General features: G+C 40.4%; 1 long non-coding RNA gene across 1 annotated transcript in view; it reads left to right on the top strand.

The window, feature by feature from the left end:
• The window catches only part of LOC141505506 (uncharacterized), a 207,076-nt gene that overhangs the window by 28,208 nt on the left and 161,753 nt on the right, over nucleotides 1-17,115 (top strand). Inside the window, exon 2 of the long non-coding RNA XR_012473622.1 lies at nucleotides 12,777-12,911. This is a non-coding gene — a long non-coding RNA (uncharacterized LOC141505506). The remainder of the gene's footprint in view (nucleotides 1-12,776; nucleotides 12,912-17,115) is intronic.

Here is a 17,115-nt window from a genome sequence, read left to right as displayed (position 1 = left end):
AAATAAAGGTTCAAGCCCTGTCAAACCCTCTTCTACTCAATTCCATAGTAAATCATTGAACTGGGACATGGCAAAATAAGAAATGGAGAAAATCAAGCAGTAGAATTAATATTTGTCCCCTCTTTCCAAAATATGGAGGACTGACATCTTCCATAGACTTTTGTGGAAGTGGGAAGTGCTTCTAGTTGGAGAAGGCTTATCTTAGAGTTGAAACTCCTCTTACTTTTCCATTTCCTGGAAACTGGCTGTTCCTCTTTGTTATTCCTTTCCCTTGTAGACACCATTTGTTGCCCTTTCACTGAGCTGCTGTTATTTTCTACAGCTACTTCTTTGTGGACCTGCTCTTACCCAGGGCCAGCATTCCTTAGGGCTGATCATACATTTTTAGCACTTTAGTTGCTCAGGTCTATATCAAACTTGATTCACAGACAAAAGGGTCAGAGAGGCATCTAGGTTTTGCTTACTTGTACTATTGCTAATCATAGAAAGCCTAGTTTTTGTCCCTAGATGGGTTGCAAAAGAAACAAATTATATTGAAATAAAGATTCCCCCCCCTACCCATTCAAGTTCCCAGCCTACCCTGAATTCTATCTCAGACTCACTGTGGGTCCATAGACCTCAGCTAACCTCCTAAGTGATTCCCTAAGGATCTTCTAAATTTTGATGTATTGATATATTATGTGGGATATGCTTTTTTTTTTTCTGAGTTCTGTTGAGAGCAATTAATAAGTATTTACTATGTCCTGGCACTGAGAGAAATAAGACATACAACAATGCAATCATGAAGTTCTCAGGTGTTTCTGCCCATTCAGAGGATAACAAGAAAACAGTTGTTAATAGAGAGAGAGGTCTCAGAGGGTAGGTGGGACTTCAGCAGGCAAAGTATTGCAGATTGGAGAAATGGTGTAAGCAAGGAAAGGGATGGAAAGGAGAAAGGGCAAGGTATATTTAAGGAACAATGAGTCCTTTTTGTCCGATATGGCTTGTTTATGCAGAGGAGTAATGGGAGAGAAGTCTGGAAAGGAAGGTTGTAGAGGGCTTTGAATGACACACTAAGCCTAGGCTTTATCCTGTCAGTAGTGGGAGTAAGGGAGGGAGAAGGGAGAAGATTGAATGTTAATGTTTTTGAGACAAACATTGTGTAATCAAAGAAGCATATTAAAAACTAGTTCAAGGCAAGCAAAGGAGAGACTAGAGTCAAGGAGGTCATTTAAGAGGTTGTTGCAAAAGTTCAAAGTCTCCCTGTTCCATTAGGCAGAGAGGAAAGCAATCCTGGGATAGTAGGATTGTGAAGTCAATGGATTTTTCTTGTGTCTACAAGAGAACCAACCCTCCTGAGAGAGGATCCAATCCTTAGGCCCAAGGGAGAAGTGGGAATCAGCATTTCCCCATTTTCCACACTGGAATAACTTGGGAGTCCTCCGGCCCCCACAAGCCACTCATTAGAGCCTGGCTCAAGGCTTTTTCCTTCTCTCCCATACAGAGACAAACAGCCAGAAAGCAATTCTCGGCTTTTCTAAGCTTCAAAAGGCCGTCTCTAACTGGCTGGCTGGCTCGGGAGCTTAGCACATCCCGGCAGTAAACAAGCAGGCAGGACATGTTCTTTGATGAACTTTGCAGATTTAAACACTCAACTTTAATTACCGAGAGTTTTAGCTGCGGCACAATAAACCAGAGCTCCCGCTTTCCTCCATCAGGGATGTGTGACTGAGGGCCTCCTGGTCCAATTGCTCTCACTTATCCCCGTTCTCACAGGCCTGGTGGGGAAATATCACTGTGGCTCCAGCCGCCATGAAACGCCAGTGTCATCAATCAAATAAGAAAATAAAGACTAGGGATCGATGGCTCCCACCAACATGGAGGCTCCTGCCTCTCAATCAATCCCCTAGATTTCACAGTTCTGCTCTCCTCCCTCCCCTCTCGGTTTTCCTTTTGTCATTTTGCTATATGCAGAGGCTTAGCCAGGGAGATGGAATGATCGATATTTCTCGAGAAGCCCCGAGTGTTGTAGGACACCATTCTATGATCACCGGAACCTCTGGACTGAAAAATAGGTCCTTGAAGTCCCCCCCATCCCAGTTGGTTTCTCCTTAATAAAGGAGAATTACCCCCATTGGCTTTCTCACCCCAAGATCACCCAAACCATATTGGAAGATGTCTAATGGCTTGACCTGCCAAAACCCAGATCAGGTCCTCTTAACAGGGCACAAGGGTACCCCGGGTGGGGGGGTCACACCCACTGCTCTTTAAGCTACGGTCATGGATCCTCTTTCCCCCCCCCCCCACTTTTTGAGAAGGGCTGCCAATTCTAAATTTAGGGATCTGTGGTTCTAGTTTCTGCTCTTTAAAGTAGCACTACCCCTTTTCTCCATACATAACTTTATTCAAAGCTTGCCTAGGCTGACCCTTCATTATGCAAACAGGAACAATCCTTCCCAGCCTGGGGAGTATCTCAGAAACCAAGTCAGTGCCTGCTAGAGATAGGACTCGCTCTTGACCCTCCAAATAGTACCAAGATAAGTGGGCAGAATTAACCACCAGAGCCCTAATTACCCCTTGGTTCCCTATTAATGTCTTCATCTCAGCTCCACTCAAATGAATAATCTTCAGAGAAAGTCAGCAGGGCCACCTTGACACGTCTGAAGGGAGGGAGAGCAATTTATGGAATGGGAAGAACAGGAGAGAAAAGAACTTGTAGTTTGGGCTAAAAACCTTTGGCAATTAATCCTTAGAGCAGGCAACTTTCTCTTTCCACTCCCTGAATTTTTAACTAAAAATCTGCGAAAGACCTGAAAGCCTCCAAATGTTCAGGAAGTGTAAGTATAGTTCCTCATGTATTTATAGAGGGGGAAACGACACCTATTCCCAGGCATGCACCGCCTTCCAAATGCTTCTGAACTGCTCTCTAAAAAGAGAAAATATTGCAAGAGCAGGGTGGACTTTTCCCATTAGTCACTAATTTTCTATATTAAAATTCCACACTATGACATCTCCCCCACCCTCTTCCCTTTAAATTCATAAACCACTCTACTCAAAACAGAAACCTCTTATACTCAGAATCTAAGTAGCTCTCTCAGTCTCTCTCTTTCCTTTTATGGGGCTTATTCTCAACAGGTGACTCAGCTCAATCTATCCCATTATCTATAAACCTTTCAGATAGAAAACAGCTGGAAAGGAAACTTCTGAATAGAGCTTGAGAGCATCCTCTTAATGTGCTCAGCCACAAATGCATTGGGTTGGTTGTTGATGTGGTCCCAGGTTATTTCTTTGTTTAAGACATCTATGTAGAGAAAATTAAATCAAGAATGAAAACAATACATGAAATCGACCCTGCCCCCTCCTTTCATTCTTGGTGTTAGTATCTTAGTTACACAAATTTGGTCCATTTTTTCCTCTCTCATTCTTCTCATCTTGTTATATACATGGCTCATCCCAGTACAGCCACCCAAGCTGGTGATAAAGGCCCTGGGAGATAAAGGTTTTTTCCCCCCCTTTGTTTGTTTTTGAGGCCCATTGTACAGGTCTGAAGGTTGCAGTATGGTTTGGCTTAAGAAATTCCTCTTCACTGTTCTATGTGCCTCTGCAGGTTGCTGCTCTTGTCAAGCGGGGTGACATCTCCCTACCTGAAGACTCTCAGGGGGTTCCTGGGTATTGGTTATATTTTGCATGATTTCATAAAGTTCGGGCTTAGCATTTCCTGTTTTTAGAATAACCTCCAAAGTGTCAGCTGCCCTATGGTCTGTGGCAAACTTCACTTCCCCCAAAATGGATTGCAAACTGAGAAACATATACACCCTAGATCAAAAGGCTGAACTTTCTATGTCCAAATGTAAATGTGAGGTATAGATCTTTTGTATGGTGAAGAAGCCAGAAGGGTTGTACTTGGTACCCAAACAGAAAAGTCCCTTAATTTGGCTTTATGTTATGCCAAGTCAATCAGGGCTCTTTCTCCCAGGCCTCATCTGAGACAGCCCAGAGTCACTGAGGTACCTGGCAGGCCCCATGCTGAGCTATTACTAAATCCAGTTCTTTCCCCCTCCCCATTCCAGGCCTCTCAAAACCTCCTGACAGTATCTTCCCATCTCACTTTGTGGCCAGGAGATGAGACCCCTCTACCCCTGTCTAAGAGAACCCAGAATTCATGTTTAGGTCCACTCTCCCCTTTCCAGTGGTGATGGTCTGGTTCCCCCAAACCTTCAGGCACTCAGAATTTTCTGAGAACTTTCTATATGCCCTACAACTAAAGCCTCCTATATATATAGTGTCTCATCCAATTAGATTGTGAATTTCTTGAGAACAGAGTCTGACTTTTTCTGTTTGTTTTCACTGCATGAGCACAGTGTTGGCACATAGTAAGCATCAAATAAATGTTTCATTTATTCTTTCATCCATCCATTCATCAAAGAGTGACCAACTGTAGTAACTCAATTTGATGGTGGGGTTAAACAAAGTTCTGTAGATGACCAGTTGGGCTGTTGCTCATGGAAAGTCAGTATGAAAAGAATTCTAGATTAAAGGGGACTAATGATAGATAATGCTTTTGATGATATTTGTCCTTCATTCTTGAAGAAGAACATCAGAGAGGTGATGCCGTAAGAAGCACATGATTTGGATTTGAGTGAGGGGGGGCTGTGCTAGGTTACCAGCCCCACTTTGTCCTCCAGAGCCATCTAGGTCCAGAGGCCAGATATGAATCAGGATGACTGGATATGACCCTGGATGCAAGGCAGCTGGGATTAAGTGATTTGCCCAAGACATAACTAGTATGTATTAAGTGTCTGAGGCTGGATTCAAACTCCCATCTCCTGACTCTAAGGTCAGTGTTCTATCCACTGTATCTATCTAACTGCCCAAATGGTGCTTTTATCTATTCTGAGATAAATAAGAAACAGGGCATTCTCCTCACTTATTGGCTGTTTTGAGATTCTCTGATGCTGAGGCATCTAGAAATTCAGTAATAGAATGTATTATATGTAATGATGACAAGTGGCCAGGATTCAGAAAAGTATCATATTCCTTGATGGGAGAAGGATTGCCACTTTTGTAGTCTTGATTGGGAACAATGAAGAGGAGCTGGAAATATATGAACCTTTCATAAATTACCTCATTGTGGCGTGGGAAGTGTTTTGAAAAATGTTAAAGCATATTGAAAAGGTTCTCATTCTGGGGTCTCTAAACTTGTTAAAAAAATTTGATGTTTAGTTCAACCAAATTGGTTTTCTTTGTAGGCCTTTGATGGAGGTATCCCAAAAGTTTTAGTGCAGTGATGTTTTAATAATTTCAGATGTATAAATGCCATATAGTTATGCAAAATTATAGTTGGGAGGATAATTATTTAAAAATTTAAAATATCAATATATTTCTTGTTAACATTCAGTATATCACCATCTTGTCCTATATATTGCTCTAGTCAATTATTTTTTAAGTTAGATTAAGGAAGAAACTAAGAGGGGAGGCTTTCAGTGTTTCATTAATCATCCCTTGTAGCTGAGTAAAGCTTTGTGCTTTCCAGCTTTATTTCACTTGATCCTCTGAATAACCTGAAAGATAGGCAAAGTAAGCTTCATTATTCCCATTTTACAGATGATGAAATAAAAACTCACTCAGGTGAATTGATTTGGTCAAGTCCTTTAAGAAGAGATGTTTTAGGTCATGGGACAAGAAATAGGGAACATGCTTGGTCAGGGTGCCTTTGGGCATCATACTATATATCTATTTGTTGATCAATAAACACTCTTAAAGTGCCAACTAAGTGTATTAGGGGTCAAGTTTACAAATGATCTGTATGGTCAGAACAGTAACTAAGGTAGAGCAACCTGGGCTTTGTTCCAGGGTTCTAAATTTAAAGGGTGCTAGTAATAGCTTTCAGGAATATATAGAAAAATCACAGCTTAGCACTTACATATCAAAAATAATTGGTAAATAGGAAAGTCTGAAATGGTGGACTGAGCTAAACTGCATCTTCACTGTGCCCCCAAAGCAGTTGCATCATACCAAAGTCCTAAGTTCATTTTCTCCTGTCTTACCCCCATTTGAGGGCACATTTTATGTCTATGTGGTCAGAATACAAAAATTCCTAGTTGCATTTTTAAGTCTAGTTCACCAGTTTCAAAAATCTTCTCATGTATTCCCAGCTCAAATGAAAGCAGGCTTATGCCTGCCAAGTGCCCTTAGTAGACTGGGGGTGGGGTGGGGAGAAGACTAGGGAGGACCAAGGGGCATTAAAGGAAGGGAAATGTTGTGGCCAATTAGCTGAAATGTTACAGTCAGTGCATTCTCAGCTTGATGGGCTCATTAAGCATTAGAGAACTCTTTGACATTTTTTGGTTGTAGTAACAAGCAAGAGAGTGGACCCTCTGAATTCTGATTTTGCCAAACGTGTACCTTTACATTTGCAAATGGTCTTGTACTGCCCATCTTATTTGCGGAGACATAGGAAGCTCATTCCCTGCTCATTTTGGCAACTTGGGGTCCAGGCTCTAGTTCGAAGTGCCCTGCCTCAAAGCCCTTCCCAAATACCAAGGATGTTATCTTTTTCTTTCTTTCTTTTTTTTTTCCTGTCCCAAAGTTTAATACAAATGCTCAGTGTTCAATTGCCAAAAGGCTTTGGACTAATTTCGCCTGTCATTACCACTTGGTGAAAATGTCATCATTAGTGATCTGGGAGATGCTAAAGGAAGAAGGGGGGTGGGAGGGAGGAGGGAGAAGAGAAGATAGTCAACTGTACCAGCAGTCCTCCAAGTGATTCTAAAATGCCACATTAATTAGAGACCCACAATCCGGCTGTAGAACCACACATTGACAGGATGCTTAGATTCAGGGGATAAGGGGGAAGGACCTTTTTAGGGTTTAAGTTTTTTGTTTTGTTTTGTTTTTGTCTGCTTAGCTTGATTTTGGGGAAGCAGAGACACTGAAATGGCCAGAGACCAAATCACAGCTACCTGACCTTTCAGCTTTCTTCCCCTTGCTAATTGGTCAAATAACCTTGACCAAATCAATTCACCTGAGTGAGTTTTTATTTCACTGTCTGTAAAATGGGAATAATGAAGCTTACTTTGCCTATCTTTCAGGTTATTCAGAGGATCAAGTGAAATAAAGCTGGAAAGCACGAAGCTTTACTCAACTACAAGGGATGATTAATGAAACACTGAAAGCCTCCCCTCTTAGTTTCTTCCTTAATCTACCATGCAGATTCCTCAGCATAGCCCCAGGTGCCCTCACACTAATTACCAATGAGATGCCAATGGATCCTGAGCTGGGTAGAGCCTCCAGTCCCTGAAGTTCCACCTCAAGGACAGGAGAAGGGCACTGTCACAAACTCCCTCCTGGGCTGCATCCTAAGGGCAAAAGACTTGGTAGCTTTGCTTTTTAAATTGGCCTTTTAATTTTTCTTTCAGTGAAACTGAACACATATTCCTATGGCTCACCTACCCTGTCTCCCCACCTTCCCACCCTCCTATGTCACTTTTCAAATAGACAAGCTGTTTTCCCTTGCAATAATAACAAAAGAGGCATATTTTCCCCTCGGCCCAGTTTGCAAACACTTCCTCCAATCCGTTGTGACACATGGATGCATGCAAGGTGGAAATGGACAGTTTGGCTCAGCAGGGGCCTGGCCCAGGGCCCCCGGCAGATACCTACCATCGGTGCCTCTGCCTTCCCTGTCCCTTCTAGAACAGGGCCTGGAAAAAGCTCTCTTGCTGGGTAGATAGAGGAGGGAGGTCAGGGAGCCTGTGGTGTAGTGATATTGAGATTGGGCTCTCAATGCCAGCCTGTGGCAGATTGTAGGAATGACTTGTCCGGAGGTGGTGGCAAGGGGCCGGCTCATATTGACTGGCCTTTGGCTGCCAACCCAGCCAGGGCAATGTGACATCTTTCATTGTTTCTCAGTGGAGGAAATTTACAAATTTGTCCCAGATCTCTTCCCAGCCTTTTAGGCCATGGGCTCTGAGGTCAATGGGGCATTGGTCCTAGGGTAACTTATTCTGTCCTGTGATCTAGAATTAGAATGCCCAGTGCTGTTGAATTTACTCTTTGCCCACTGTATTTATCCAGCTGGCATTTCTACAAGGCTCCCTAGGGCTGCAGAGAGGGTAGCTGAAATGGGAAGTTGTACCATCTGCTCTGCTCAGTTATATCTTTCCTTTTCCTCAATGGCTTTCCCTGGAAACCTCTGCTTTCTTATCCCACAAAAGTCTTATTTTTTACCAGAGAGAGGAGAGAGACAGAGATAGATAGATAGATAGATAGATAGAGAGGGAGGCAGAGAACTGTCTAAAATTCCTTATATCTCATATTCCCTTAGTTTTGGCAAAGTCTGAATCTCTAGACTTGATGATCCCCTTGCTTTTGAATGCATATACTTGGCACATTTTAGCGGGGAGAAGAACTGGATCCGTGATTTCAATGATACATGTGATTCCTGGATGAAGAAACTACCTCTATCAATGTAACTATATTTTCCTTTAAACTTATGGTCCTAGATCAATGAGAAATTTGTCCAGAATCAAACAGATTATATAAGTCAGAGACTAGATTTGAATCTAGGTCTTTGTGATTTCAAGACCAGCTCTCTAGCCTCTGTACCATCCTGATTCTCAGCATACAGTAAGCACTAAATAAATATTTTCCATTCATTCATTCATCCTTTCATCCATCCATCTGTCCATTTGTTCACTCATTAGTTCATTCTTTCTTTCTCTTCAACTCATTTTCCCGTTGGAGGATTTGGTTGGTGATAAACACCGAGTCACTTGATTCTCTTTCTAATGTGCTATTGGCATCAGAACATTAACTGATGATATTTTGAAGGGAGTAAGATAGTTTGCTAATGAAAGGGCAATAGCTTTTGAGTCAGTGGGCAAATGCTGACTTTAGATGTGAGTAAGTTGTATAGTTCTCGGCCCTGGTTTCTGTAAGAGTTTTTCCTAGGCAAAACCCCTATGCTCCTTCAGTTCTGGGTCTGATGTTCCTACTGTGAGAAGGTGCTATGGGACAAAGTAAGATTCCTAGTCTTGTCCTAAAGAGGCTTATAATCCTAAAACTGTTATGGAGAAAGGATAATATAGGTGAGTTATTGTTTTTATTGGAAAGACATAACATCCACATAAAACAATTAGGCAATATTATGAGACATCAGTAATTAAGTGCTTGGATGTGTGATTCCTGGCAGTTAGAAGAGAGAGGAATCTCTCTGGCCTTGGAAAGTTGGGGAGGGGCAGTTGGACCTAGAACTTGACCAAGAAGGCTGTGGCTTGGTGGAGAGGAGATGACCTCTCAAGGTCTTTTTCTGTCCACAAATCTTTTGATTGAACAGAATCCAGGTGCAATGCTTTTCCTTTTTCTTTTGCTTCTCACTGGGGATTGAGAGGTTTTAAATTAAAAAATTGTCATTTCCTGGAACAAGGCAGCTCAGGGCCCTGGGGCTGAGTTGGGGAGGCCCAGCAACTTGCTGTTGCCTGTTCCCAACCTGCTTGGGCTGAGAGGAGGGAAAAGTCATTATGAGAAGGCAGATGTGCATCGGATTTTTGGGAATGACTCAGCAGCTGGGCTTGGGTCACAACTCCTTGAAGCTCCAGGGAAAGAACTGAGTCTGAGCTCACTTTCCTTTCAGCTACCATTTACTATCCCACTACCCAGTCTATCTTAATAATACACAAAAGGTTCCCAAGGAAGACTAAAAGGGAAAGGTCCCTATCCACCCCCTTACCCCCTACAGTTACTTCTACTATTAGATGACATTTATATAGTGATTTAAGATCTGCAAAGTGCTTTAAATATATTACCACTTTTAATCCTCACAACAACTGGGCAAGGTGGGTTCTATTATTATTCCTATTCTACAGATGGGAAAACAGAGGCTGAGGGAACATAGGAGTCTAGCCCAAGGCCACACAGCTAGTAAATGTCTGAGACAGGATTAGAATTTAGGTCTTCAGTCAATAAACATTCATTCAGTGTATAGAGCACTGGCCTTGGAATCAGGAGGATGGGAGTTCAAATCCAGCCTCTGACACTAGCTATGTGACCTTGGACAAATTATTTAACTCTGATTGCCCCACAACCAGGGCCATCTTCAGTCATCCTGAATCATATCTTACCACTGGACCCAGAAGACTCTGGAGGAGAAAGTGAGCCTGGTGACTTAGAACAGCACCTCCTCTCTCAAATCCAATTCATGTGCTTGTCATGGTATCACCTCCCTGATGTCATGATCTTCTTTGAAAAATGAAGGACAAACATTATTATTAGTCCCTGACTATTATGTACCAACCATTGTCGTAAGCCTTAAGGATAAAATTAAGAAGACAATTCTTTCTCTCAAGGAGTTTATAATCTTGGTGATGATAATACACAAAAGGAACCTGAAAAGTAGCAGGAAAGGAAAAAAGGTATTGGGGAAGCAACATAACGGAGTTATTCAAAAGACTTGTCAGGTGGGAAATGAAGATATAGCTGAACTAGGCTCCTTTCTTAAATGGAAGTCTTCACTCCAAACGCCACACTTTTCACTACACATAAGACTTTGTTTTCTTCGACTGGATCTAGGATTTCATCTTTGTAGAGAATTTCCAGTGAAGAAATACTCTCTATTTATGAAGAATGGTAAATTCTTGTGTGTTTGTGTGTGTGTGTGTGTGTGTGTGTGTGTGTGTGTGTGTGTGTAGGGTTAGAAGTAGTATTTAATGAGAGAGGTTAAATAACTTTCTTAGGGTCACAAAGTCCATAGCTTTCAGGTGCAGAACTTGGGTCTTTATTCATACACTGTCTACGTTAGCTGCATTGGATTACTCTTAGTTCCTTGGATACACTTCTGCTTTCAATTTCCATTACTTTTCTAATGCTCCAAATCCGGACTGTCTTCCCTCCCCCTCATTTCCTTAAAGTTCAACACTAACTGCCTCTTCCATGAAGCCTTCTCTGCTCTGCCTGTCAGTAAGAACCTTCCCTTTCAGAGACTGTACACACATCATATAACTTTGTTATCTTTTTAGTTATCCATGGTTATAGGAATAGGGATGAGGACTAGAGCAATAATTTCACTGATATAGGCAAATACCAGGTAAGGAAACTCCTTCTACTAGTACTATTCTGTAATCTGTAATGTATATATATACATATATATATATTTGTTTGTTTTTATATGTTTATTTATCATCTTTATCTCTTCCAATCATCATCATCATCATTATCATTTGTTGACACAAAAATATCTCTTTTTTCACTCCCACCCCTGCATGATGGTATAAAGAAAATAAGAAGCAGCTAAGTGGTGTAGTGAATAGGATGTTAGACCTGAAGTAAGAAAGATGTGAATTCAAAGTTGTCTTCAAGCAATTAACAGCTATGTGACCCTGGGCAAATTACTTAACCTTTGTCTGTCTCAGTTTCCTCAGATATAAAACGGGGACAATTATAATGTAGTCTTACAGAGTTGCCTAGATTACTGAGGGGTTGTCGGTTGTCTAGGGTCACATGGTAATATATCTGATGCAGGTGTTGAATCCAGTTCTTCCTGCTTTTGAAGTCAACTTTCTATCCTCTATGTTTTGTTTTGTCTCATTATTCATCATAATTGACCCCTAGACTGGGGTGGGGAATCTTTTTTTCTGCCAAGGGCCATTTATAACATCATTTGATTGCTATATTTAGTCAAATGTTTAATGAAGTCAGTCTGACAAAGCTCCTAGATTTATTGAATTTCAAGTCCAGCTTCAGTTATCATGGCAATTTCAGAACAAAACATAGACTGTTGGTCTTATACAACCTAAGGGTTGAAAGTTCTGCACTCCTGCCCTAGATAGTGAGCTTTTCCACTAGACTGTGAGTTACATGAGGACAGGGACTGGTCTTATTTAAACCTTTTATCTCCATTAGTTCTATGCCTTGTGTTTTGCACATAGTAAACCCTTAGTATTTGTTGAATTTGTTAAATTGAGTGTGTGAGGGCTTAGGGCAAATAGGGTAGTGATCTGAGTCAGGTGGGGTTAATCTTGGAGGATCATTTTTGATGGAACGGTTGATTTCATTTCCATTCATCTCTTTGCCATTCCCACCTGGAATGGAAGTGGGCAAATGGTTACATCAGAAATGATCTTACATTGTGTTTATTTAGTGATTCTAGTCTTTTCAAAAAAGCATCTCATTAGATCCTTACCTTATCCTACATCTTATATTATCCTCATCTTACAGATAAGAGGTCAAATGACAAGGTCAAATGGCAGATTCAATTATTCCAATTCTGTTTTTTCTTAGCTTAGTTCTTTTTCTAGCAGGCCACAAAAGAATTGGAATTTACTTTGGCAGGGTTAGGGGGGTGGATTTGGGGAAAACATGTGCAGAGGAAGGCTTGATTTCACTAGAGACTTATATGAATATCCTGGCAATAGTCCAGTCATGAAAGATTAAGACCTAAAATACAAGAATAGTCTGGTATACTGAAGAGACTAATGAATTTAGAATCAGGAGATGTAAGTTTGAGTCCCTTCTCTGTAATGTATAACTTGGGAGACCTTGGTCAGGTCACTTGCAGTTTGGAAACTCCTGAAGCCTCAGTTTCCTCTTCTGTGAAATAAGATTAAATTTCATAATCTCCATAGTCCCTTCTAGTTTTCATTTCGATGATTCAGTGGACTAGGCTGGTTGAATTGAATGTGAAAGTAAAAAGGACTATAGATCAGAGAAGGAATCAGGGATTTTCTTGGTTGGAGAATTGTAGACAGAACTGAATGGAGCAACTTGTCAACTTCAGCTAATCCGCTTATTTATTCTGCTAGAGCCGGACCCCTGGAATTGGCCTTGATGAAGACTCACAGTTTCCTTGAACCCAGTAGCTGAGCTTCAGCACTATCGACTGGGCTCTTTCCATGGTGAAGGAAGTCAATTCTCTTTCCAGACCACAGAATCAAGAGGTAGGGTGTGTTGTGCATGTGGAAGGGTCTGTGTATATGCAAAATCCCAAACCCCCATCTGCAGTGCCTGCAGTGCTCATAAGGACATTGCAAAGATCCATCACTTTCTTTGCTCATTTTTTTCTAAACAAATATTTTGCATTTTACTCCTTGCTCAGGCAAAACCCATCCACCTTATTCACAAGACAGCTTAGGGTTGTCACCAGGCAGCCAAAGGAGCAGCTTATATTGTTCGGGAAAAGATATTACAATTTTATCTACTTGTACTGTTCAATAAAACATTAGTATCTCAGCATTTTTATTTAACAATAGGCAACCTTAGGCCAGTAATTATGCAACAATTATAATCATAAAAACTGTCCCCCTGCTGCTCACCTAGAAACAAGAATATATTAAACCAGGACTAACCATCTAAGAGGCGAGCAGCAAACCCCACTCATTTTTAATGTCCCTGCAGTGCACCATGGGTAGCTAATAATTCACCCTCTAATTAGTATCCCTTCTGCTACTGTTGGCGCAAGGACAGACAAAGAGGGAGCCGCTTCGTTACAAACTTGCCTTGGTAATCTTTAAATGTCTTTCTTCTCGGCAGGTTGGATACACCGAGCAGGGGCAGGAAGGAATTCGCAATTAAGGGCGGGTTGCTAGCCTGGCTTGTCCTGACAGTGCATTCTTAGCCTAATGAGTGCTCCGAAAACACCCCAGAAGCCCATCCACCCGGCCGTCCCTCTTTCTGGGCTGTCGCGTATTTTTTCCTGATTGTCCTTCATTAGCTGTGGCAATAAAAAGGAGTTGGGGGCGGGGTAGGGTGACAGGATCCAGGGAAGGAAGGCGTGATGGGAAGGAGGCAAAATAGCCACTGTAGAAGCAGGCGGCCAAATGTCAATGTTTTCCACGCTCAGGGTGTTTGGAAAATATTCCTACTCAAAGTGAAGGGCAACGGTGTATGGAGTAATGAAGTGGTACACGGAAAATAGAGCCTTCAGGGAGGGAAGAGGAGAGCAGAGAGACAGAGTGTGGGATTCCGGTACAGAGAGAGAGAGAGAGAGAGAGAGAGAGAGAGAGAGAGAGAGAGAGAGAGAGAGAGAGAGAGAGAGAGAGAGACTGACACACAGACAGAGGCAGAGAGACAGAAACATACAAATAATTGATTCAGTCTTTCTTCTGGGGACTATTCCACCAGGAAGCAGTAGAATGGAAAGCTGACCAAACCTTGGTTGGAGCTGTCTTTCCTTGGGTCGGAAGAACCTTGAGACATCTTTGGCTTTCCACTGCCTGGGGGTTAAGTCCTCAGTGGGACTGGATCGTGAAGTTTGGCTTTGACAGGGGAAACTCACCAAGGACTTTAAGGGCGTTGAGGTGTTAGTCAAGGTTTAGAAGATTAACTATGTTAACATTAACTATGGAGAGCTTTCCTTGCTCCTACCAGACTTTTCTTAAAAAACAAAACAAAATAAACAAAAAACCCTCAAAATAATCTTAATAAATATAAATAAAAAATACTTGACAAACAAATGAAGATTCTACAAAAATAACCTCCATTTTTTTTTACAATTTGTTATGTTGATTGTGACTTTATAGTTTGCATAGCACTTTGAGATTTGCAAAGAGCTTATCTGATTTGATCCTCCCAGAGACCCTAAGAAGTAAATGTTATTATCCCCATTTTATAGTTGAAGAAATTGTGGCAGTCAGAGGTAAAAGTGATTTGCTCAGGGTCCCACAGAGAATAAGTTTAGTTTAAGGCTGAATTTGAACTCAGATTTTCATTGGGCCTAATGTGCAAATAGCAACAAGATCTTATTTACTTACATGTCCTCTTTTGATATTTTTTTCCTTCTTTACATTTGGGGGCCAGGAGGGAGGGAGAGAGTTATTGCTATTATTACTCCACTTTCAGGAAAGATCTATAATATTATTAATAAGGGTACTCCCTACACTGGTGTAGGATGCAACCCATCTATGCCTTGTCTTGTGTGATCTTTAGCAATGACTTTCCATAAATCTTCCAAAGAATATCTACCCAACATGCCATAAATATTGTTTCAGTTCTGCTCTTTTCACTCTGCTTCACTGCATAGATTTTCTCATTTGTTTTTGTATTCTCTTTGTCATTTATAATAGCATATGGTATTCTGTTTTCTTAGGATCATTGAGTTAGAACAGCATGGGAATTTAAAGGTTACCTACTCTAACTCCCAATTTTATGGTACAGTAATAACTAACATTATATACCACTTTGAGGTTTGCAAAGTTCTTTATATATATTATCTCATTTGAACTTCACAATAAGCCTTTGAAATAGATGCTAACATTATTTTCATTTTACAACTAAGGAAATTGAGGCTAAGTTAAGTGACTTGTCCATGGTTACACTCTGAGACATGATTTGAACTCAGATCTTCCTGACTTTAAACCCAGGACTTTATCCATTATGTTACTAACTACTATGTTTCTATGATGTGTTCATATATTCTTTTATCATTTGACTTGTGGGTTGGATCTAAATTTCTTTTGTTCTATTGTGTGAATATTTGTCAGGACTACTTTTGTACAAATAGATTTATAAACTAAAAAAAATACTATCCTTGAACTATGGCTCAAAGGCTATAAAAACTGTGCATACACTCTGATCCAGAAATAAAGGAAAAAACCTAATTGTACAAAAAATATTTATAACAGCTCTTTTTCGTGGTGGCAAAGAAATGGAAACTGAATGTCGATAAATTGAGGAATGACTGAACAAGAGATAATGATTGAAATGGAATAATACTATTGTGCTAAAAGAAATGATGAGCAAAATAGTTTCAGAAAAACCTGGAAAGACTTACATGAACTGATATAAAGTGAAGTGAGCAGAGCCAGTAGAATATTGTAAATAGTAATAGCAATATTGCACAATGAACAACTGTGAATGATTTAGCTATTCTCAGCAATAGAATAATCTAAGACAATCCCAAAAGACCCATGATGAAAAATCCTATTTGCCATCAGAGAAAGAAATGATGGAATCTGAATGCAGACCATGGTATACTATTTTTCATTTTCTTGTTTTTTGGCTTGAGTTTTCTTCAACAAAACGATGAATGTAGAAATGTGTTTAAGTGATTACACATATATAACCCATATCAGATTGCTTATATCTTGGTGTGGGGGGGTAGAATTTGGAACTCAAAAAAACCCCTTAGTGTTAAAATTGTTTTTGCACTGGATTTTACATGGGGAAAAACAAAATCTTATTTTAAAAATACTTTCCATGAGGGGCAACTAGGTAGTGCAGTGGATAGAGCACTGGCCCTGGAGTCAGAAGGACCTGAGTTCAAATTTGACCTCAGACACTTAAAAATTACCTAGCTGTGTGACCTTGGGTAAGTCACTTAAAAAAACCCTAAAAAACCTAAAAACCTAAAAAAAATGCAGCAAAAAATAAATTCCAAATGTATTTATTAGGAATGTGAAAATAAGAGCTCATATTATAGTTGAAAAAATCCTAGTTATGAAGTCAGAAGACTTGTATTCAAATCTCACCTCTGTGACACTTCTTTTGGGTTACTGGCCAGTTAATCATCTGTTGAACCAATTAATCAGTCAGCATTGTTTGCTAAATGTTAGGGTTAAAAAGACAAGAATGAACAGCCCCCTGTTTCAAGGAATTTATAATCTAGGAAGTCAATTGACTACCCTGAGCTTCAATTTCCTCATATATACAACATGCATATGCATATAAATATATATATATATATATATATATAGATGTATATACATGTATTACAGATATAGTATGTAGCATATAGGTAATAAAATATATGAATGTATTACCAATATATGTTATATATGTATAGTATAGATCTCTCTCTCTCTCTCTCTCTCTCTCCAATCATGTGCTAATGTAATTTTGCTTATATACTAGTATCAGTCATGTGGCACTGAAAGAAGATGTATGTACTATCAGGTAGATGCTTTATCTTCCAGGCTCTTTCTTGGATTGTTCTCAACTGAGAATTTCAGTTTAGCCATCCCAGTCTCCTGTTTGTTTTTCTTTGGAGACACAATCCGATTTGAATCAGTTAGGTAGTAAAACAGGACACCACACAGACCAATGACCATTAATTCAGTTGCTTTGCTATAATCCTGGGGGCCTGAGTTCCTGCAATTATCCTGGAAGCTATGGTAATACCTGATTAGTTTTTCCAAACCCTACAGT

This window comes from Macrotis lagotis, chromosome 1 (assembly GCF_037893015.1).
Source record: "Macrotis lagotis isolate mMagLag1 chromosome 1, bilby.v1.9.chrom.fasta, whole genome shotgun sequence".
Classification (NCBI taxonomy): Eukaryota; Metazoa; Chordata; class Mammalia; order Peramelemorphia; family Peramelidae; genus Macrotis; species Macrotis lagotis.
Note: the sequence above shows the minus strand (reverse complement) of the source record. Positions and strands in the feature narration are given on the sequence as shown.